At 39.2% G+C, this 18,366-nt stretch overlaps 14 non-coding genes across 14 annotated transcripts; 6 read left to right on the forward strand and 8 right to left on the reverse strand.

Annotated features, from left to right (window-relative positions):
- Positions 1-631: 631 nt before the first annotated feature.
- Positions 632-703, reverse strand: TRNAQ-CUG (transfer RNA glutamine (anticodon CUG)). Its single transcript has one exon. It is a non-coding gene; the product is annotated as a tRNA-Gln (tRNA).
- Positions 704-962: 259 nt separating this feature from the next.
- On the forward strand, positions 963-1,034 carry TRNAQ-UUG (transfer RNA glutamine (anticodon UUG)). Its single transcript has one exon. It is a non-coding gene; the product is annotated as a tRNA-Gln (tRNA).
- Positions 1,035-1,947: 913 nt separating this feature from the next.
- On the reverse strand, positions 1,948-2,019 carry TRNAQ-CUG (transfer RNA glutamine (anticodon CUG)). The gene has a single exon. It is a non-coding gene; the product is annotated as a tRNA-Gln (tRNA).
- Positions 2,020-4,397: 2,378 nt separating this feature from the next.
- On the forward strand, positions 4,398-4,469 carry TRNAQ-UUG (transfer RNA glutamine (anticodon UUG)). Its single transcript has one exon. It is a non-coding gene; the product is annotated as a tRNA-Gln (tRNA).
- An 881-nt stretch (positions 4,470-5,350) lies between these two features.
- On the reverse strand, positions 5,351-5,422 carry TRNAQ-CUG (transfer RNA glutamine (anticodon CUG)). Its single transcript has one exon. It is a non-coding gene; the product is annotated as a tRNA-Gln (tRNA).
- Positions 5,423-6,628: 1,206 nt separating this feature from the next.
- Positions 6,629-6,700, reverse strand: TRNAQ-CUG (transfer RNA glutamine (anticodon CUG)). The gene has a single exon. It is a non-coding gene; the product is annotated as a tRNA-Gln (tRNA).
- A 2,381-nt stretch (positions 6,701-9,081) lies between these two features.
- Positions 9,082-9,153, forward strand: TRNAQ-UUG (transfer RNA glutamine (anticodon UUG)). Its single transcript has one exon. It is a non-coding gene; the product is annotated as a tRNA-Gln (tRNA).
- An 881-nt stretch (positions 9,154-10,034) lies between these two features.
- Positions 10,035-10,106, reverse strand: TRNAQ-CUG (transfer RNA glutamine (anticodon CUG)). The gene has a single exon. It is a non-coding gene; the product is annotated as a tRNA-Gln (tRNA).
- Positions 10,107-10,365: 259 nt separating this feature from the next.
- TRNAQ-UUG (transfer RNA glutamine (anticodon UUG)) lies at positions 10,366-10,437 on the forward strand. Its single transcript has one exon. It is a non-coding gene; the product is annotated as a tRNA-Gln (tRNA).
- Positions 10,438-11,350: 913 nt separating this feature from the next.
- On the reverse strand, positions 11,351-11,422 carry TRNAQ-CUG (transfer RNA glutamine (anticodon CUG)). Its single transcript has one exon. It is a non-coding gene; the product is annotated as a tRNA-Gln (tRNA).
- Positions 11,423-13,802: 2,380 nt separating this feature from the next.
- On the forward strand, positions 13,803-13,874 carry TRNAQ-UUG (transfer RNA glutamine (anticodon UUG)). The gene has a single exon. It is a non-coding gene; the product is annotated as a tRNA-Gln (tRNA).
- An 881-nt stretch (positions 13,875-14,755) lies between these two features.
- Positions 14,756-14,827, reverse strand: TRNAQ-CUG (transfer RNA glutamine (anticodon CUG)). The gene has a single exon. It is a non-coding gene; the product is annotated as a tRNA-Gln (tRNA).
- A 259-nt stretch (positions 14,828-15,086) lies between these two features.
- TRNAQ-UUG (transfer RNA glutamine (anticodon UUG)) lies at positions 15,087-15,158 on the forward strand. The gene has a single exon. It is a non-coding gene; the product is annotated as a tRNA-Gln (tRNA).
- A 913-nt stretch (positions 15,159-16,071) lies between these two features.
- Positions 16,072-16,143, reverse strand: TRNAQ-CUG (transfer RNA glutamine (anticodon CUG)). Its single transcript has one exon. It is a non-coding gene; the product is annotated as a tRNA-Gln (tRNA).
- Positions 16,144-18,366: the final 2,223 nt, after the last annotated feature.

Below are 18,366 nucleotides of genomic sequence, written 5' to 3' on the forward strand. Positions count from 1 at the left end.
AAAAATGTACACACTATGTGCAGTAGATTCTCTGCTCACTGGAACATGCAGAAACAACATTGATGTGAAAAGATTGGAAAAAGCCCTATTTTATTAACATTAAAAAATGTTATACAATTATTTTGGTGAATCATATTCACTTTCACAATCATTCCTATGTTTCAAGCAATTTGATGGTCTTATTAAATGTGTAAAAAATGTAATTCTTTGAGTTGACAAACTGTATGGAGAGCAAACATTTTATAACTTACAAGAGTTATGAGTTCTAGAAAGTAGTGCATTTACTGATCAAGTGCCCTTGTTTAAATGTACTTACTTTATTTGGATCACACCTTTCTCGAAAGAAGAAATAAACTCTAAATTATCAGGAAACAATTCAACTGATTTTAGGGGCCTCCTGGGCTTTCAATGCAAATCGCTGAGATCAAAAGCCAGTTTAATAGCCATTATACCTTGGAGCTTTGGAGATATGAGAGTGGGCAGTTTCTTTGTGGCAAAAGAGAGTCATCCCCAGAAACTATTAATATTCTTTGGTCAAAGAAGACTGCCATCAAAGTGGGCTGTAAAGCAAAGCTATTGCTGTTATATCTATCTGCAAATGAAAGGCAACTCTAAAAGAGAAGCAGCCCCAAGGTCCCACCGAGACTTGAACTCGCATCTCTGGATTCAGAGTCCAGAGTGCTAACCATTACACCATGGAACCCACATATTCAGTAGCATGATGCACTTCATTCTGGAAAAACAGAGCACATCAGAGAAAATATGTAATATTCCTATATCATTAGACTCCAGAGGAAGAATTTGATCCAAATGAGACATGAAGCCAATACTTTGCGATTGCACAGCATCCAACAGCAACAGTGCTGCTTCGATATAATATCAGTAAACGGTTACTATAGGTCAGTAAAAATCTTGACTGTGCCCTATATTCTCATTGCCCTTATGAAGCTCTGCTCAACAAGGGTTCCATGGTGTAATGGTTAGCACTTTGGACTTTGAATCCAGCGATCCGAGTTCAAGTCTCGGTGGAACCTCTCTCTTGCTCTAACACACTTTGTCTCCTTGTTGTCTTAAATTATAGGCCAAAGATAGTAATATTCATTAGGTTAGTGGTGTAGGGTATTCATTTTCGCTCTCACTCTCTGGCATAACTTTTCATAAAAATCCACTTTTGTGCCTAGCACCTTAACCTTTATGCATTTTTTTTAAATGTATGAACAGTGAGGTCATTCTGAGTCGATGGGCAGATCTGCATCGGAAACATACATAAAAGATTTGAAATTTTCAAACTTAACTCAATGTTAAGAAACATGCTCAATCTGTGACCCAATGGATTCTCTTTTTACTTGAAGATGCAGCAACAACATTAATAATACCATTTTGGGAAAAGCAGCTCTATTGTATCGCCATTCTCTTTCAAAATTGTTAAAGGGTTAATCCTATGAAAAGCGACCACATTCAGAATCAATGATATTAATCAAGCGTCTTAACAGCCTTTACATGTTTGTAAAATAAAGGTATCAGTTTGAGATGAAAAATAGAACGAAGAACACACTTTTCTTAATTCACAAAAGGCCTGAGGTGTATAAATACTGTTTGTACCGACCATGGGCCCATTCATAAATGTACTTACTTTAGTTGGATCATACCTTTCTTCAAAGAAGACATCCACAATAAACCATAAGGGAAAGGTTTGACTGATGGTAAACTCTTACAGAGATTTGCATGCAAATTATTGGATTCAACCTCCAGGGTGCTACCATTACACCATGGGTCTTTCACACCACAGAAAGTGGTGGGTTTCATTGTGGCTAAAGAGCGTCATCCATGGAAAATCTTTCTTTTTTCAAATGCACCCAGGGAATAATGCTATGAAAGTGGGCGACACAGCAGCGTCATTGCTATTAAAACAAGACACTGAGAGGAAAACAAACACAGTAATTCCCAAGGTCCCACCGAGATTTGAACTCGGATCGCTGGATTCAGAGTCCAGAGTGCTAACCATTACACCATGGAACCTACATACTTAGTGACATGATGAACGTCATTGCAGCAAAAAAAGAGCCTTTTAGAGAATGTATGCAATATTCTTTTATCTTATGCCTCCAGAGGAAGAATCCTATCCAAATGAGCTGTAAAGCAAAGAGTTTGCTATTGCGCAACAACCAACTAAACAGTTCCACATTTGCATAATATCCGTGGGCTAGGAATATGAGTTTGTTAAAATGATGCATGAGATCTCGATTCTCATTTCTGTTACAACTCTGTCAGGTTGCACCAGCAAGGGGCCCATGGTGTAATGGTTAGCAAAGAACATTACTGAAGGGCCCCTCGGCCAGCCAGAAAGCCAAAATGGAGAGAACGGGCATGAACTGGTTGTGAATGAGCTTCAAAATGCGTTCACAGGTAATTGAACTGGTGATCTCCTCAGTTTATACACCTGGAACTCCTGTCAATAGCAACAGTCGGCAGCTGGGTTGCCAGACATTTCGTCGAAAAAAATTTGTCGACAGGACAATTGGTCGAAACCATTTGGTCGAAAACCAAATGGTCGAATTGCTTTGTTTTTTATTTTCACATTTTTTTTTGGGGGGGGGTTGAGGGGTCCCCCCAACCCCCTTTTTTTCTAAAAACCCCTTTTTTTCCGTAAACTACAACCTAAAAAATATATATATAAATAAATAAAAAAATCGACCATTTGGCTTTCGACCAAATTACGTCGACCAAATGTCTTTCGACGAAATGTCTTTCGACGAAATGTCCGGACAGCGGCAGCTGGTCTGTGTCAGTAATGGCAATTTGATTTTGCCATTTTCACAACTCCCTAATAAATGAACAAAATGTTCCATTTGTAGGCACAGTTACATGCTATGGTATGTATACCATGCTTAATAACCACCATAGGAGGCTCAGAGCACCATCCGCATTCTTACGTACAAAACATGTAAGGAAATAATCAGATCTTTTGCTCTGCAGGAGTCAGGCTTCTTTAAAGCCTGACAAAGTGGCAGAGTGCCATTGTAAACTGAGGCATGATGAAACCATGCCCAAGAACCCAGGCAGGTTAAACCCTTCCACTCATGCCCCTAGGCCCCGAATGGCCACGAACGGCCAGGTTCTATAGACAGGGCAGCTGGCATGGATTATGGACACTTTTAACATAGGGTGGTTTTTCAACCTTATCTCCTCTGGGAGCAAAGCGCTGGACAGGGTTTCCTGTACGTTTTTGAGGTTCGCAGGGATCTATGTGTGGATGTTTCTTGGTGTGAAAAGCATGACACCTTTTGGGGTGACACCAGGCTCTTCTGGGAGTTAATTTGCATAATCTCTACTTTCTATTTTATGTGACATGGGCTGCAGTTACATTGTTCTGTTAATAGAGGGCAACACACAGGTCATAGTTCCAAACAGGGGTGCACAGTCTGCTTGCTAGCTTACATTTACAGTTCTATTTGGGATTCACCGCCTTTTCATAAACTGAGTACTCTTCCGGAGTATTTCTAACTTATGTAGATGTTTTGGGGGTGTTACGTGCCTTTGTATGACTGCTGCAAACCACTTGATATTAGACATTGATTGGAAACGACATAAAAAATCCTGACACATATTGTAAGCGGACATAAAATGACCTATATTAGCTAATATAAGTAAACAGACATCACTCCCCCCTCCCCACAAAAAGGGATGTATGCGTACACAAAAAATAAAAATGAAAAACAAGCAACTACTGCAGTTAAAATCTAAAAATGTAAATTCAGTTACATGATCATGACTCGGAAGGGGAAGTTAAAAAGTAAAAAAACACATGGTAGGAGAGAGGTTAGCTTTACATGCCATGAGGGAGGAAGAGGTCTTCCAAGCACTGTTGTGTATGTTGGTCAATCCCTCTGAAACGCAAAAGGGATGTGCACATAGAAATCAAAGCAGAGTCATCCAGAGAGACTATTTAATTCTTTTTTTTTCAAATTCTCAAAAGGAAGCTGCTATCAAATTGAACTATTCATCACAGCCACTGCTAGGAAATCTATGTGCATAAAATGACAATACACCCAAAGGAAAACAAAATATAGCTATAACATGTCAGATTACTAAATTCAGAGTCCAGCCTACTAACCATTAGACCATGGAACCTAAATACTTCCGCAAATGCTGAACTTCATTATGCCAAAACAGAGGCAGTCAGAAACAATATTTAATATTGCTTAATCATATGCCTCAAGAGGAAGAATTTGATCTACATGCTCTATAAAGCACAGAGATTGCTATAGCACAACGTCAATCGACAACATCGCTGTGTTTGTATGATATCAGTCAATTGGGACTATGAATCTGTAAAAATTGTAAATGTGCTCTATATTGCCATTTCTGATTCAACGCTCTCAGGTGCATCTTGCAAGGGTTCCATGGTGTAATGGTTAGCACTTCGGACTTTGAATCCAACGATCCGAGTTCAAGTCTCGGTGGGACCGTTATCTTGCTCTTACACTCCATTTTCTAATTTCTCAAATTACAATTCAACAGAGTTAATATTCAGAAGTTCAGTCGACTCTCTCTGCACGACATTACATTTAAATGCACTTTGGTGCCTGATACCAATACAGTGATGCAACTACATATCGTTAATGTACAATCCCTAAGGTCAATCAGAGTGGGCACCCAGATATCTCTCAGAAACATTTTCCACAGATGAATAATGTCCAACCTTAACTCTATGAAAAGAAAAATGTACACACTATGTGCAGTAGATTCTCTGCTCACTGGAACATGCAGAAACAACATTGATGTGAAAAGATTGGAAAAAGCCCTATTTTATTAACATTAAAAAATGTTATACAATTATTTTGGTGAATCATATTCACTTTCACAATCATTCCTATGTTTCAAGCAATTTGATGGTCTTATTAAATGTGTAAAAAATGTAATTCTTTGAGTTGACAAACTGTATGGAGAGCAAACTTTTTATAACTTACAAGAGTTATGAGTTCTAGAAAGTAGTGCATTTACTGATCAAGTGCCATTGTTTAAATGTACTTACTTTATTTGGATCACACCTTTCTCGAAAGAAGAAATAAACTCTAAATTATCAGGAAACAATTCAACTGATTTTAGGGGCCTCCTGGGCTTTCAATGCAAATCGCTGAGATCAAAAGCCAGTTTAATAGCCATTATACCTTGGAGCTTTGGAGATATGAGAGTGGGCAGTTTCTTTGTGGCAAAAGAGAGTCATCCCCAGAAACTATTAATATTCTTTGGTCAAAGAAGACTGCCATCAAAGTGGGCTGTAAAGCAAAGCTATTGCTGTTATATCTATCTGCAAATGAAAGGCAACTCTAAAAGAGAAGCAGCCCCAAGGTCCCACCGAGACTTGAACTCGCATCGCTGGATTCAGAGTCCAGAGTGCTAACCATTACACCATGGAACCCACATATTCAGTAGCATGATGCACTTCATTCTGGAAAAACAGAGCACATCAGAGAAAATATGTAATATTCCTATATCATTAGACTCCAGAGGAAGAATTTGATCCAAATGAGACATGAAGCCAATACTTTGCGATTGCACAGCATCCAACAGCAACAGTGCTGCTTCGATATAATATCAGTAAACGGTTACTATAGGTCAGTAAAAATCTTGACTGTGCCCTATATTCTCATTGCCCTTATGAAGCTCTGCTCAACAAGGGTTCCATGGTGTAATGGTTAGCACTTTGTGGAACCTCTCTCTTGCTCTAACAAACTTTGTCTCCTTGTTGTCTTAAATTATAGGCCAAAGATAGTAATATTCATAAGGTTAGTGGTGTAGGGTATTCATTTTCGCTCTCACTCTCTGGCATAACTTTTCATAAAAATCCACTTTTGTGCCTAGCACCTTAACCTTTATGCATTTTTTTTAAATGTATGAACAGTGAGGTCATTCTGAGTCGATGGGCAGATCTGCATCGGAAACATACATAAAAGATTTGAAATTTTCAAACTTAACTCAATGTTAAGAAACATGCTCAATCTGTGACCCAATGGATTCTCTTTTTACTTGAAGATGCAGCAACATTAATAATACCATTTTGGGAAAAGCAGCTCTATTGTATCGCCATTCTCTTTCAAAATTGTTAAAGGGTTAATCCTATGAAAAGCGACCACATTCAGAATCAATGATATTAATCAAGCGTCTTAACAGCCTTTACATGTTTGTAAAATAAAGGTATCAGTTTGAGATGAAAAATAGAACGAAGAACACACTTTTCTTAATTCACAAAAGGCCTGAGGTGTATAAATACTGTTTGTACCGACCAAGGGCCCATTCATGAATGTACTTACTTTAGTTGGATCATACCTTTCTTCAAAGAAGACATCCACAATAAACCATAAGGGAAAGGTTTGACTGATGGTAAACTCTTACAGAGATTTGAATGCAAATTATTGGATTCAACCTCCAGGGTGCTACCATTACACCATGGGTCTTTCACACCACAGAAAGTGGTGGGTTTCATTGTGGCTAAAGAGCGTCATCCATGGAAAATCTTTCTTTTTTCAAATGCACCCAGGGAATAATGCTATGAAAGTGGGCGACACAGCAGCGTCATTGCTATTAAAACAAGACACTGAGAGGAAAACAAACACAGTAATTCCCAAGGTCCCACCGAGATTTGAACTCGGATCGCTGGATTCAGAGTCCAGAGTGCTAACCATTACACCATGGAACCTACATACTTAGTGACATGATGAACGTCATTGCAGCAAAAAAAGAGCCTTTTAGAGAATGTATGCAATATTCTTTTATCTTATGCCTCCAGAGGAAGAATCCTATCCAAATGAGCTGTAAAGCAAAGAGTTTGCTATTGCGCAACAACCAACTAAACAGTTCCACATTTGCATAATATCCGTGGGCTAGGAATATGAGTTTGTTAAAATGATGCATGAGATCTCGATTCTCATTTCTGTTACAACTCTGTCAGGTTGCACCAGCAAGGGGCCCATGGTGTAATGGTTAGCAAAGAACATTACTGAAGGGCCCCTCGGCCAGCCAGAAAGCCAAAATGGAGAGAACGGGCATGAACTGGTTGTGAATGAGCTTCAAAATGCGTTCACAGGTAATTGAACTGGTGATCTCCTCAGTTTATACACCTGGAACTCCTGTCAATAGCAACAGTCGGCAGCTGGGTTGCCAGACATTTCGTCGAAAAAAATTTGTCGACAGGACAATTGGTCGAAACCATTTGGTCGAAAACCAAATGGTCGAATTGCTTTGTTTTTTATTTTCACATTTTTTTTTGGGGGGGGGGGTTTGGGGGGTCCCCCCAACCCCCTTTTTTTCTAAAAACCCCTTTTTTTCCGTAAACTACAACCTAAAAAATATATATATAAATAAATAAAAAAATCGACCATTTGGCTTTCGACCAAATTACGTCGACCAAATGTCTTTCGACGAAATGTCTTTCGACGAAATGTCCGGACAGCGGCAGCTGGTCTGTGTCAGTAATGGCAATTTGATTTTGCCATTTTCACAACTCCCTAATAAATGAACAAAATGTTCCATTTGTAGGCACAGTTACATGCTATGGTATGTATACCATGCTTAATAACCACCATAGGAGGCTCAGAGCACCATCCGCATTCTTACGTACAAAACATGTAAGGAAATAATCAGATCTTTTGCTCTGCAGGAGTCAGGCTTCTTTAAAGCCTGACAAAGTGGCAGAGTGCCATTGTAAACTGAGGCATGATGAAACCATGCCCAAGAACCCAGGCAGGTTAAACCCTTCCACTCATGCCCCTAGGCCCCGAATGGCCACGAACGGCCAGGTTCTATAGACAGGGCAGCTGGCATGGATTATGGACACTTTTAACATAGGGTGGTTTTTCAACCTTATCTCCTCTGGGAGCAAAGCGCTGGACAGGGTTTCCTGTACGTTTTTGAGGTTCGCAGGGATCTATGTGTGGATGTTTCTTGGTGTGAAAAGCATGACACCTTTTGGGGTGACACCAGGCTCTTCTGGGAGTTAATTTGCATAATCTCTACTTTCTATTTTATGTGACATGGGCTGCAGTTACATTGTTCTGTTAATAGAGGGCAACACACAGGTCATAGTTCCAAACAGGGGTGCACAGTCTGCTTGCTAGCTTACATTTACAGTTCTATTTGGGATTCACCGCCTTTTCATAAACTGAGTACTCTTCCGGAGTATTTCTAACTTATGTAGGTGTTTTGGGGGTGTTACGTGCCTTTGTATGACTGCTGCAAACCACTTGATATTAGACATTGATTGGAAACGACATAAAAAATCCTGACGCATATTGTAAGCGGACATAAAATGACCTATATTAGCTAATATAAGTAAACAGACATCACTCCCCCCTCCCCACAAAAAGGGATGTATGCGTACACAAAAAATAAAAATGAAAAACAAGCAACTACTGCAGTTAAAATCTAAAAATGTAAATTCAGTTACATGATCATGACTCGGAAGGGGAAGTTAAAAAGTAAAAAAACACACGGTAGGAGAGAGGTTAGCTTTACATGCCATGAGGGAGGAAGAGGTCTTCCAAGCACTGTTGTGTATGTTGGTCAATCCCTCTGAAACGCAAAAGGGATGTGCACATAGAAATCAAAGCAGAGTCATCCAGAGAGACTATTTAATTCTTTTTTTTTCAAATTCTCAAAAGGAAGCTGCTATCAAATTGAACTATTCATCACAGCCACTGCTAGGAAATCTATGTGCATAAAATGACAATACACCCAAAGGAAAACAAAATATAGCTATAACATGTCAGATTACTAAATTCAGAGTCCAGCCTACTAACCATTAGACCATGGAACCTAAATACTTCCGCAAATGCTGAACTTCATTATGCCAAAACAGAGGCAGTCAGAAACAATATTTAATATTGCTTAATCATATGCCTCAAGAGGAAGAATTTGATCTACATGCTCTATAAAGCACAGAGATTGCTATAGCACAACGTCAATCGACAACATCGCTGTGTTTGTATGATATCAGTCAATTGGGACTATGAATCTGTAAAAATTGTAAATGTGCTCTATATTGCCATTTCTGATTCAACGCTCTCAGGTGCATCTTGCAAGGGTTCCATGGTGTAATGGTTAGCACTTCGGACTTTGAATCCAACGATCCGAGTTCAAGTCTCGGTGGGACCGTTATCTTGCTCTTACACTCCATTTTCTAATTTCTCAAATTACAATTCAACAGAGTTAATATTCAGAAGTTCAGTCGACTCTCTCTGCACGACATTACATTTAAATGCACTTTGGTGCCTGATACCAATACAGTGATGCAACTACATATCGTTAATGTACAATCCCTAAGGTCAATCAGAGTGGGCACCCAGATATCTCTCAGAAACATTTTCCACAGATGAATAATGTCCAACCTTAACTCTATGAAAAGAAAAATGTACACACTATGTGCAGTAGATTCTCTGCTCACTGGAACATGCAGAAACAACATTGATGTGAAAAGATTGGAAAAAGCCCTATTTTATTAGCATTAAAAAATGTTATACAATTATTTTGGTGAATCATATTCACTTTCACAATCATTCCTATGTTTCAAGCAATTTGATGGTCTTATTAAATGTTTAAAAAATGTAATTCTTTGAGTTGACAAACTGTATGGAGAGCAAACTTTTTATAACTTACAAGAGTTATGAGTTCTAGAAAGTAGTGCATTTACTGATCAAGTGCCATTGTTTAAATGTACTTACTTTATTTGGATCACACCTTTCTCGAAAGAAGAAATAAACTCTAAATTATCAGGAAACAATTCAACTGATTTTAGGGGCCTCCTGGGCTTTCAATGCAAATCGCTGAGATCAAAAGCCAGTTTAATAGCCATTATACCTTGGAGCTTTGGAGATATGAGAGTGGGCAGTTTCTTTGTGGCAAAAGAGAGTCATCCCCAGAAACTATTAATATTCTTTGGTCAAAGAAGACTGCCATCAAAGTGGGCTGTAAAGCAAAGCTATTGCTGTTATATCTATCTGCAAATGAAAGGCAACTCTAAAAGAGAAGCAGCCCCAAGGTCCCACCGAGACTTGAACTCGCATCGCTGGATTCAGAGTCCAGAGTGCTAACCATTACACCATGGAACCCACATATTCAGTAGCATGATGCACTTCATTCTGGAAAAACAGAGCACATCAGAGAAAATATGTAATATTCCTATATCATTAGACTCCAGAGGAAGAATTTGATCCAAATGAGACATGAAGCCAATACTTTGCGATTGCACAGCATCCAACAGCAACAGTGCTGCTTCGATATAATATCAGTAAACGGTTACTATAGGTCAGTAAAAATCTTGACTGTGCCCTATATTCTCATTGCCCTTATGAAGCTCTGCTCAACAAGGGTTCCATGGTGTAATGGTTAGCACTTTGGACTTTGAATCCAGCGATCCGAGTTCAAGTCTCGGTGGAACCTCTCTCTTGCTCTAACACACTTTGTCTCCTTGTTGTCTTAAATTATAGGCCAATGATAGTAATATTCATAAGGTTAGTGGTGTAGGGTATTCATTTTCGCTCTCACTCTCTGGCATAACTTTTCATAAAAATCCACTTTTGTGCCTAGCACCTTAACCTTTATGCATTTTTTTTAAATGTATGAACAGTGAGGTCATTCTGAGTCGATGGGCAGATCTGCATCGGAAACATACATAAAAGATTTGAAATTTTCAAACTTAACTCAATATTAAGAAACATGCTCAATCTGTGACCCAATGGATTCTCTTTTTACTTGAAGATGCAGCAACAACATTAATAATACCATTTTGGGAAAAGCAGCTCTATTGTATCGCCATTCTCTTTCAAAATTGTTAAAGGGTTAATCCTATGAAAAGCGACCACATTCAGAATCAATGATATTAATCAAGCGTCTTAACAGCCTTTACATGTTTGTAAAATAAAGGTATCAGTTTGAGATGAAAAATAGAACGAAGAACACACTTTTCTTAATTCACAAAAGGCCTGAGGTGTATAAATACTGTTTGTACCGACCAAGGGCCCATTCGTGAATGTACTTACTTTAGTTGGATCATACCTTTCTTCAAAGAAGACATCCACAATAAACCATAAGGGAAAGGTTCGACTGATGGTAAACTCTTACAGAGATTTGAATGCAAATTATTGGATTCAACCTCCAGGGTGCTACCATTACACCATGGGTCTTTCACACCACAGAAAGTGGTGGGTTTCATTGTGGCTAAAGAGCGTCATCCATGGAAAATCTTTCTTTTTTCAAATGCACCCAGGGAATAATGCTATGAAAGTGGGCGACACAGCAGTGTCATTGCTATTAAAACAAGACACTGAGAGGAAAACAAACACAGTAATTCCCAAGGTCCCACCGAGATTTGAACTCGGATCGCTGGATTCAGAGTCCAGAGTGCTAACCATTACACCATGGAACCTACATACTTAGTGACATGATGAACGTCATTGCAGCAAAAAAAGCGCCTTTTAGAGAATGTATGCAATATTCTTTTATCTTATGCCTCCAGAGGAAGAATCCTATCCAAATGAGCTGTAAAGCAAAGAGTTTGCTATTGCGCAACAACCAACTAAACAGTTCCACATTTGCATAATATCCGTGGGCTAGGAATATGAGTTTGTTAAAATGATGCATGAGATCTCGATTCTCATTTCTGTTACAACTCTGTCAGGTTGCACCAGCAAGGGGCCCATGGTGTAATGGTTAGCAAAGAACATTACTGAAGGGCCCCTCGGCCAGCCAGAAAGCCAAAATGGAGAGAACGGGCATGAACTGGTTGTGAATGAGCTTCAAAATGCGTTCACAGGTAATTGAACTGGTGATCTCCTCAGTTTATACACCTGGAACTCCTGTCAATAGCAACAGTCGGCAGCTGGGTTGCCAGACATTTCGTCGAAAAAAATTTGTCGACAGGACAATTGGTCGAAACCATTTGGTCGAAAACCAAATGGTCGAATTGCTTTGTTTTTTATTTTCACATTTTTTTGGGGGGGGGGTTTGGGGGGTCCCCCCAACCCCCTTTTTTTCTAAAAACCCCTTTTTTTCCGTAAACTACAACCTAAAAAATATATATATAAATAAATAAAAAAATCGACCATTTGGCTTTCGACCAAATTACGTCGACCAAATGTCTTTCGACGAAATGTCTTTCGACGAAATGTCCGGACAGCGGCAGCTGGTCTGTGTCAATAATGGCAATTTGATTTTGCCATTTTCACAACTCCCTAATAAATGAACAAAATGTTCCATTTGTAGGCACAGTTACATGCTATGGTATGTATACCATGCTTAATAACCACCATAGGAGGCTCAGAGCACCATCCGCATTCTTACGTACAAAACATGTAAGGAAATAATCAGATCTTTTGCTCTGCAGGAGTCAGGCTTCTTTAAAGCCTGACAAAGTGGCAGAGTGCCATTGTAAACTGAGGCATGATGAAACCATGCCCAAGAACCCAGGCAGGTTAAACCCTTCCACTCATGCCCCTAGGCCCCGAACGTCCACGAACGGCCAGGTTCTATAGACAGGGCAGCTGGCATGGATTATGGACACTTTTAACATAGGGTGGTTTTTCAACCTTATCTCCTCTGGGAGCAAAGCGCTGGACAGGGTTTCCTGTACGTTTTTGAGGTTCGCAGGGATCTATGTGTGGATGTTTCTTGGTGTGAAAAGCATGACACCTTTTGGGGTGACACCAGGCTCTTCTGGGAGTTAATTTGCATAATCTCTACTTTCTATTTTATGTGACATGGGCTGCAGTTACATTGTTCTGTTAATAGAGGGCAACACACAGGTCATAGTTCCAAACAGGGGTGCACGGTCTGCTTGCTAGCTTACATTTACAGTTCTATTTGGGATTCACCGCCTTTTCATAAACTGAGTACTCTTCCGGAGTATTTCTAACTTATGTAGGTGTTTTGGGGGTGTTACGTGCCTTTGTATGACTGCTGCAAACCACTTGATATTAGACATTGATTGGAAACGACATAAAAAATCCTGACACATATTGTAAGCGGACATAAAATGACCTATATTAGCTAATATAAGTAAACAGACATCACTCCCCCCCTCCCCACAAAAAGGGATGTATGCGTACACAAAAAATAAAAATGAAAAACAAGCAACTACTGCAGTTAAAATCTAAAAATGTAAATTCAGTTACATGATCATGACTCGGAAGGGGAAGTTAAAAAGTAAAAAAACACACGGTAGGAGAGAGGTTAGCTTTACATGCCATGAGGGAGGAAGAGGTCTTCCAAGCACTGTTGTGTATGTTGGTCAATCCCTCTGAAACGCAAAAGGGATGTGCACATAGAAATCAAAGCAGAGTCATCCAGAGAGACTATTTAATTCTTTTTTTTTTCAAATTCTCAAAAGGAAGCTGCTATCAAATTGAACTATTCATCACAGCCACTGCTAGGAAATCTATGTGCATAAAATGACAATACACCCAAAGGAAAACAAAATATAGCTATAACATGTCAGATTACTAAATTCAGAGTCCAGCCTACTAACCATTAGACCATGGAACCTAAATACTTCTGCAAATGCTGAACTTCATTATGCCAAAACAGAGGCAGTCAGAAACAATATTTAATATTGCTTAATCATATGCCTCAAGAGGAAGAATTTGATCTACATGCTCTATAAAGCACAGAGATTGCTATAGCACAACGTCAATCGACAACATCGCTGTGTTTGTATGATATCAGTCAATTGGGACTATGAATCTGTAAAAATTGTAAATGTGCTCTATATTGCCATTTCTGATTCAACGCTCTCAGGTGCATCTTGCAAGGGTTCCATGGTGTAATGGTTAGCACTTTGGACTTTGAATCCAACGATCCGAGTTCAAGTCTCGGTGGGACCGTTATCTTGCTCTTACACTCCATTTTCTAATTTCTCAAATTACAATTCAACAGAGTTAATATTCAGAAGTTCAGTCGACTCTCTCTGCACGACATTCCATTTAAATGTACTTTGGTGCCTGATACCAATACAGTGATGCAACTACATATCGTTAATGTACAATCCCTAAGGTCAATCAGAGTGGGCACCCAGATATCTCTCAGAAACATTTTCCACAGATGAATAATGTCCAACCTTAACTCTATGAAAAGAAAAATGTACACACTATGTGCAGTAGATTCTCTGCTCACTGGAACATGCAGAAACAACATTGATGTGAAAAGATTGGAAAAAGCCCTATTTTATTAACATTAAAAAATGTTATACAATTATTTTGGTGAATCATATTCACTTTCACAATCATTCCTATGTTTCAAGCAATTTGATGGTCTTATTAAATGTGTAAAAAATGTAATTCTTTGAGTTGACAAACTGTATGGAGAGCAAACTTTTTATAACTTACAAGAGTTATGAGTTCTAGAAAGTAGTGCATTTACTGATCAAGTGCCCTTGTTTAAATGTACTTACTTTATTTGGATCACACCTTTCTCGAAAGAAGAAATAAACTCTAAATTATCAGGAAACAATTCAACTGATTTTAGGGGCCTCCTGGGCTTTCAATGCAAATCGCTGAGATCAAAAGCCAGTTTAATAGCCATTATAGCTTGGAGCTTTGGAGATATGAGAGTGGGCAGTTTCTTTGTGGCAAAAGAGAGTCATCCCCAGAAACTATTAATATTCTTTGGTCAAAGAAGACTGCCATCAAAGTGGGCTGTAAAGCAAAGCTATTGCTGTTATATCTATCTGCAAATGAAAGGCAACTCTAAAAGAGAAGCAGCCCCAAGGTCCCACCGAGACTTGAACTCGGATCGCTGGATTCAGAGTCCAGAGTGCTAACCATTACACCATGGAACCCACATATTCAGTAGCATGATACACTTCATTCTGGAAAAACAGAGCACATCAGAGAAAATATGTAATATTCCTATATCATTAGACTCCAGAGGAAGAATTTGATCCAAATGAGACATGAAGCCAGTACTTTGCGATTGCACAGCATCCAACAGCAACAGTGCTGCTTCGATATAATATCAGTAAACGGTTACTATAGGTCAGTAAAAATCTTGACTGTGCCCTATATTCTCATTGCCCTTATGAAGCTCTGCTCAACAAGGGTTCCATGGTATAATGGTTAGCACTTTGGACTTTGAATCCAGCGATCCGAGTTCAAGTCTCAGTGGAACCTCTCTCTTGCTCTAACACACTTTGTCTCCTTGTTGTCTTAAATTATAGGCCAAAGATAGTAATATTCATAAGGTTAGTGGTGTAGGGTGTTCATTTTCGCTCTCACTCTCTGGCATAACTTTTCATAAAAATCCACTTTTGTGCCTAGCACCTTAACCTTTATGCATTTTTTTTAAATGTATGAACAGTGAGGTCATTCTGAGTCGATGGGCAGATCTGCATCGGAAACATACATAAAAGATTTGAAATTTTCAAACTTAACTCAATGTTAAGAAACATGCTCAATCTGTGACCCAATGGATTCTCTTTTTACTTGAAGATGCAGCAACAACATTAATAATACCATTTTGGGAAAAGCAGCTCTATTGTATCGCCATTCTCTTTCAAAATTGTTAAAGGGTTAATCCTATGAAAAGCGACCACATTCAGAATCAATGATATTAATCAAGCGTCTTAACAGTCTTTACATGTTTGTAAAATGAAGGTATCAGTTTGAGATGAAAAATAGAACGAAGAACACACTTTTCTTAATTCACAAAAGGCCTGAGGTGTATAAATACTGTTTGTACCGACCAAGGGCCCATTCGTGAATGTACTTACTTTAGTTGGATCATACCTTTCTTCAAAGAAGACATCCACAATAAACGATAAGGGAAAGGTTCGACTGATGGTAAACTCTTACAGAGATTTGAATGCAAATTATTGGATTCAACCTCCAGGGTGCTACTATTACACCATGGGTCTTTCACACCACAGAAAGTGGTGGGTTTCATTGTGGCTAAAGAGCGTCATCCATGGAAAATCTTTCTTTTTTCAAATGCACCCAGGGAATAATGCTATGAAACTGGGCGACACAGCAGCGTCATTGCTATTAAAACAAGACACTGAGAGGAAAACAAACACAGTAATTCCCAAGGTCCCACCGAGATTTGAACTCGGATCGCTGGATTCAGAGTCCAGAGTGCTAACCATTACACCATGGAACCTACATACTTAGTGACATGATGAACGTCATTGCAGCAAAAAAAGCGCCTTTTAGAGAATGTATGCAATATTCTTTTATCTTATGCCTCCAGAGGAAGAATCCTATCCAAATGAGCTGTAAAGCAAAGAGTTTGCTATTGCGCAACAACCAACTAAACAGTTCCACATTTGCATAATATCCGTGGGCTAGGAATATGAGTTTGTTAAAATGATGCATGAGATCTCGATTCTCATTTCTGTTACAACTCTGTCAGGTTGCACCAGCAAGGGGCCCATGGTGTAATGGTTAGCAAAGAACATTACTGAAGGGCCCCTCGGCCAGCCAGAAAGCCAAAATGGAGAGAACGGGCATGAACTGGTTGTGAATGAGCTTCAAAATGCGTTCACAGGTAATTGAACTGGTGATCTCCTCAGTTTATACACCTGGAACTCCTGTCAATAGCAACAGTCGGCAGCTGGGTTGCAAGACATTTCGTCGAAAAAAATTTGTCGACAGGACAAATGGTCGAAACCATTTGGTCGAAAACCAAATGGTCGAATTGCTTTTGTTTTTTATTTTCACATTTTTTTTTTGGGGGGTGGGGGTTGGGGGGGTCCCCGCCAACCCCCTTTTTTTCAAAAAAAACCCCTTTTTTTCCCTAAACTACAACCTAAAAAATATATATATATATAAATTAAAAAATCGACCATTTGGCTTTCGACCAAATTACGTCGACCAAATGTCTTTCGACTAAATGTCTTTCGACGAAATGTCCGGACAGCGGCAGCTGGTCTGTGTCAATAATGGCAATTTGATTTTGCCATTTTCACAACTCCCTAATAAATGAACAAAATGTTCCATTTGTAGGCACAGTTACATGCTATGGTATGTATACCATGCTTAATAACCACCATAGGAGGCTCAGAGCACCATCCGCATTCTTACGTACAAAACATGTAAGGAAATAATCAGATCTTTTGCTCTGCAGGAGTCAGGCTTCTTTAAAGCCTGACAAAGTGGCAGAGTGCCATTGTAAACTGAGGCATGATGAAACCATGCCCAAGAACCCAGGCAGGTTAAACCCTTCCACTCATGCCCCTAGGCCCCGAATGGCCACGAACGGCCAGGTTCTATAGACAGGGCAGCTGGCATGGATCATGGACACTTTTAACATAGGGTGGTTTTTCAACCTTATCTCCTCTGGGAGCAAAGCGCTGGACAGGGTTTCCTGTACGTTTTTGAGGTTCGCAGGGATCTATGTGTGGATGTTTCTTGGTGTGAAAAGCATGACACCTTTTGGGGTGACACCAGGCTCTTCTGGGAGTTAATTTGCATAATCTCTACTTTCTATTTTATGTGACATGGGCTGCAGTTACATTGTTCTGTTAATAGAGGGCAACACACAGGTCATAGTTCCAAACAGGGGTGCACGGTCTGCTTGCTAGCTTACATTTACAGTTCTATTTGGGATTCACCGCCTTTTCATAAACTGAGTACTCTTCCGGAGTATTTCTAACTTATATAGGTGTTTTGGGGGTGTTACGTGCCTTTGTATGACTGCTGCAAACCACTTGATATTAGACATTGATTGGAAACGACATAAAAAATCCTGACACATATTGTAAGCGGACATAAAATGACCTATATTAGCTAATATAAGTAAACAGACATCACTCCCCCCTCCCCACAAAAAGGGATGTATGCGTACAGAAAAAATAAAAATGAAAAACAAGCAACTACTGCAGTTAAAATCTAAAAATGTAAATTCAGTTACATGATCATGACTCGGAAGGGGAAGTTAAAAAGTAAAAAAACACAAGGTAGGAGAGAGGTTAGCTTTACATGCCATGAGGGAGGAAGAGGTCTTCTAAGCACTGTTGTGTATGTTGGTCAATCCCTCTGAAACGCAAAAGGGATGTGCACATAGAAATCAAAGCAGAGTCATCCAGAGAGACTATTTAATTCTTTTTTTTTCAAATTCTCAAAAGGAAGCTGCTATCAAATTGAACTATTCATCACAGCCACTGCTAGGAAATCTATGTGCATAAAATGACAATACACCCAAAGGAAAACAAAATATAGCTATAACATGTCAGATTACTAAATTCAGAGTCCAGCCTACTAACCATTAGACCATGGAACCTAAATACTTCCGCAAATGCTGAACTTCATTATGCCAAAACAGAGGCAGTCAGAAACAATATTTAATATTGCTTAATCATATGCCTCAAGAGGAAGAATTTGA

This window comes from Ambystoma mexicanum, chromosome 5p (genome assembly GCF_040938575.1).
Source record: "Ambystoma mexicanum isolate Mex_15411 chromosome 5p, UKY_AmexF1_1, whole genome shotgun sequence".
In the NCBI taxonomy this organism is placed as follows: Eukaryota; Metazoa; Chordata; class Amphibia; order Caudata; family Ambystomatidae; genus Ambystoma; species Ambystoma mexicanum.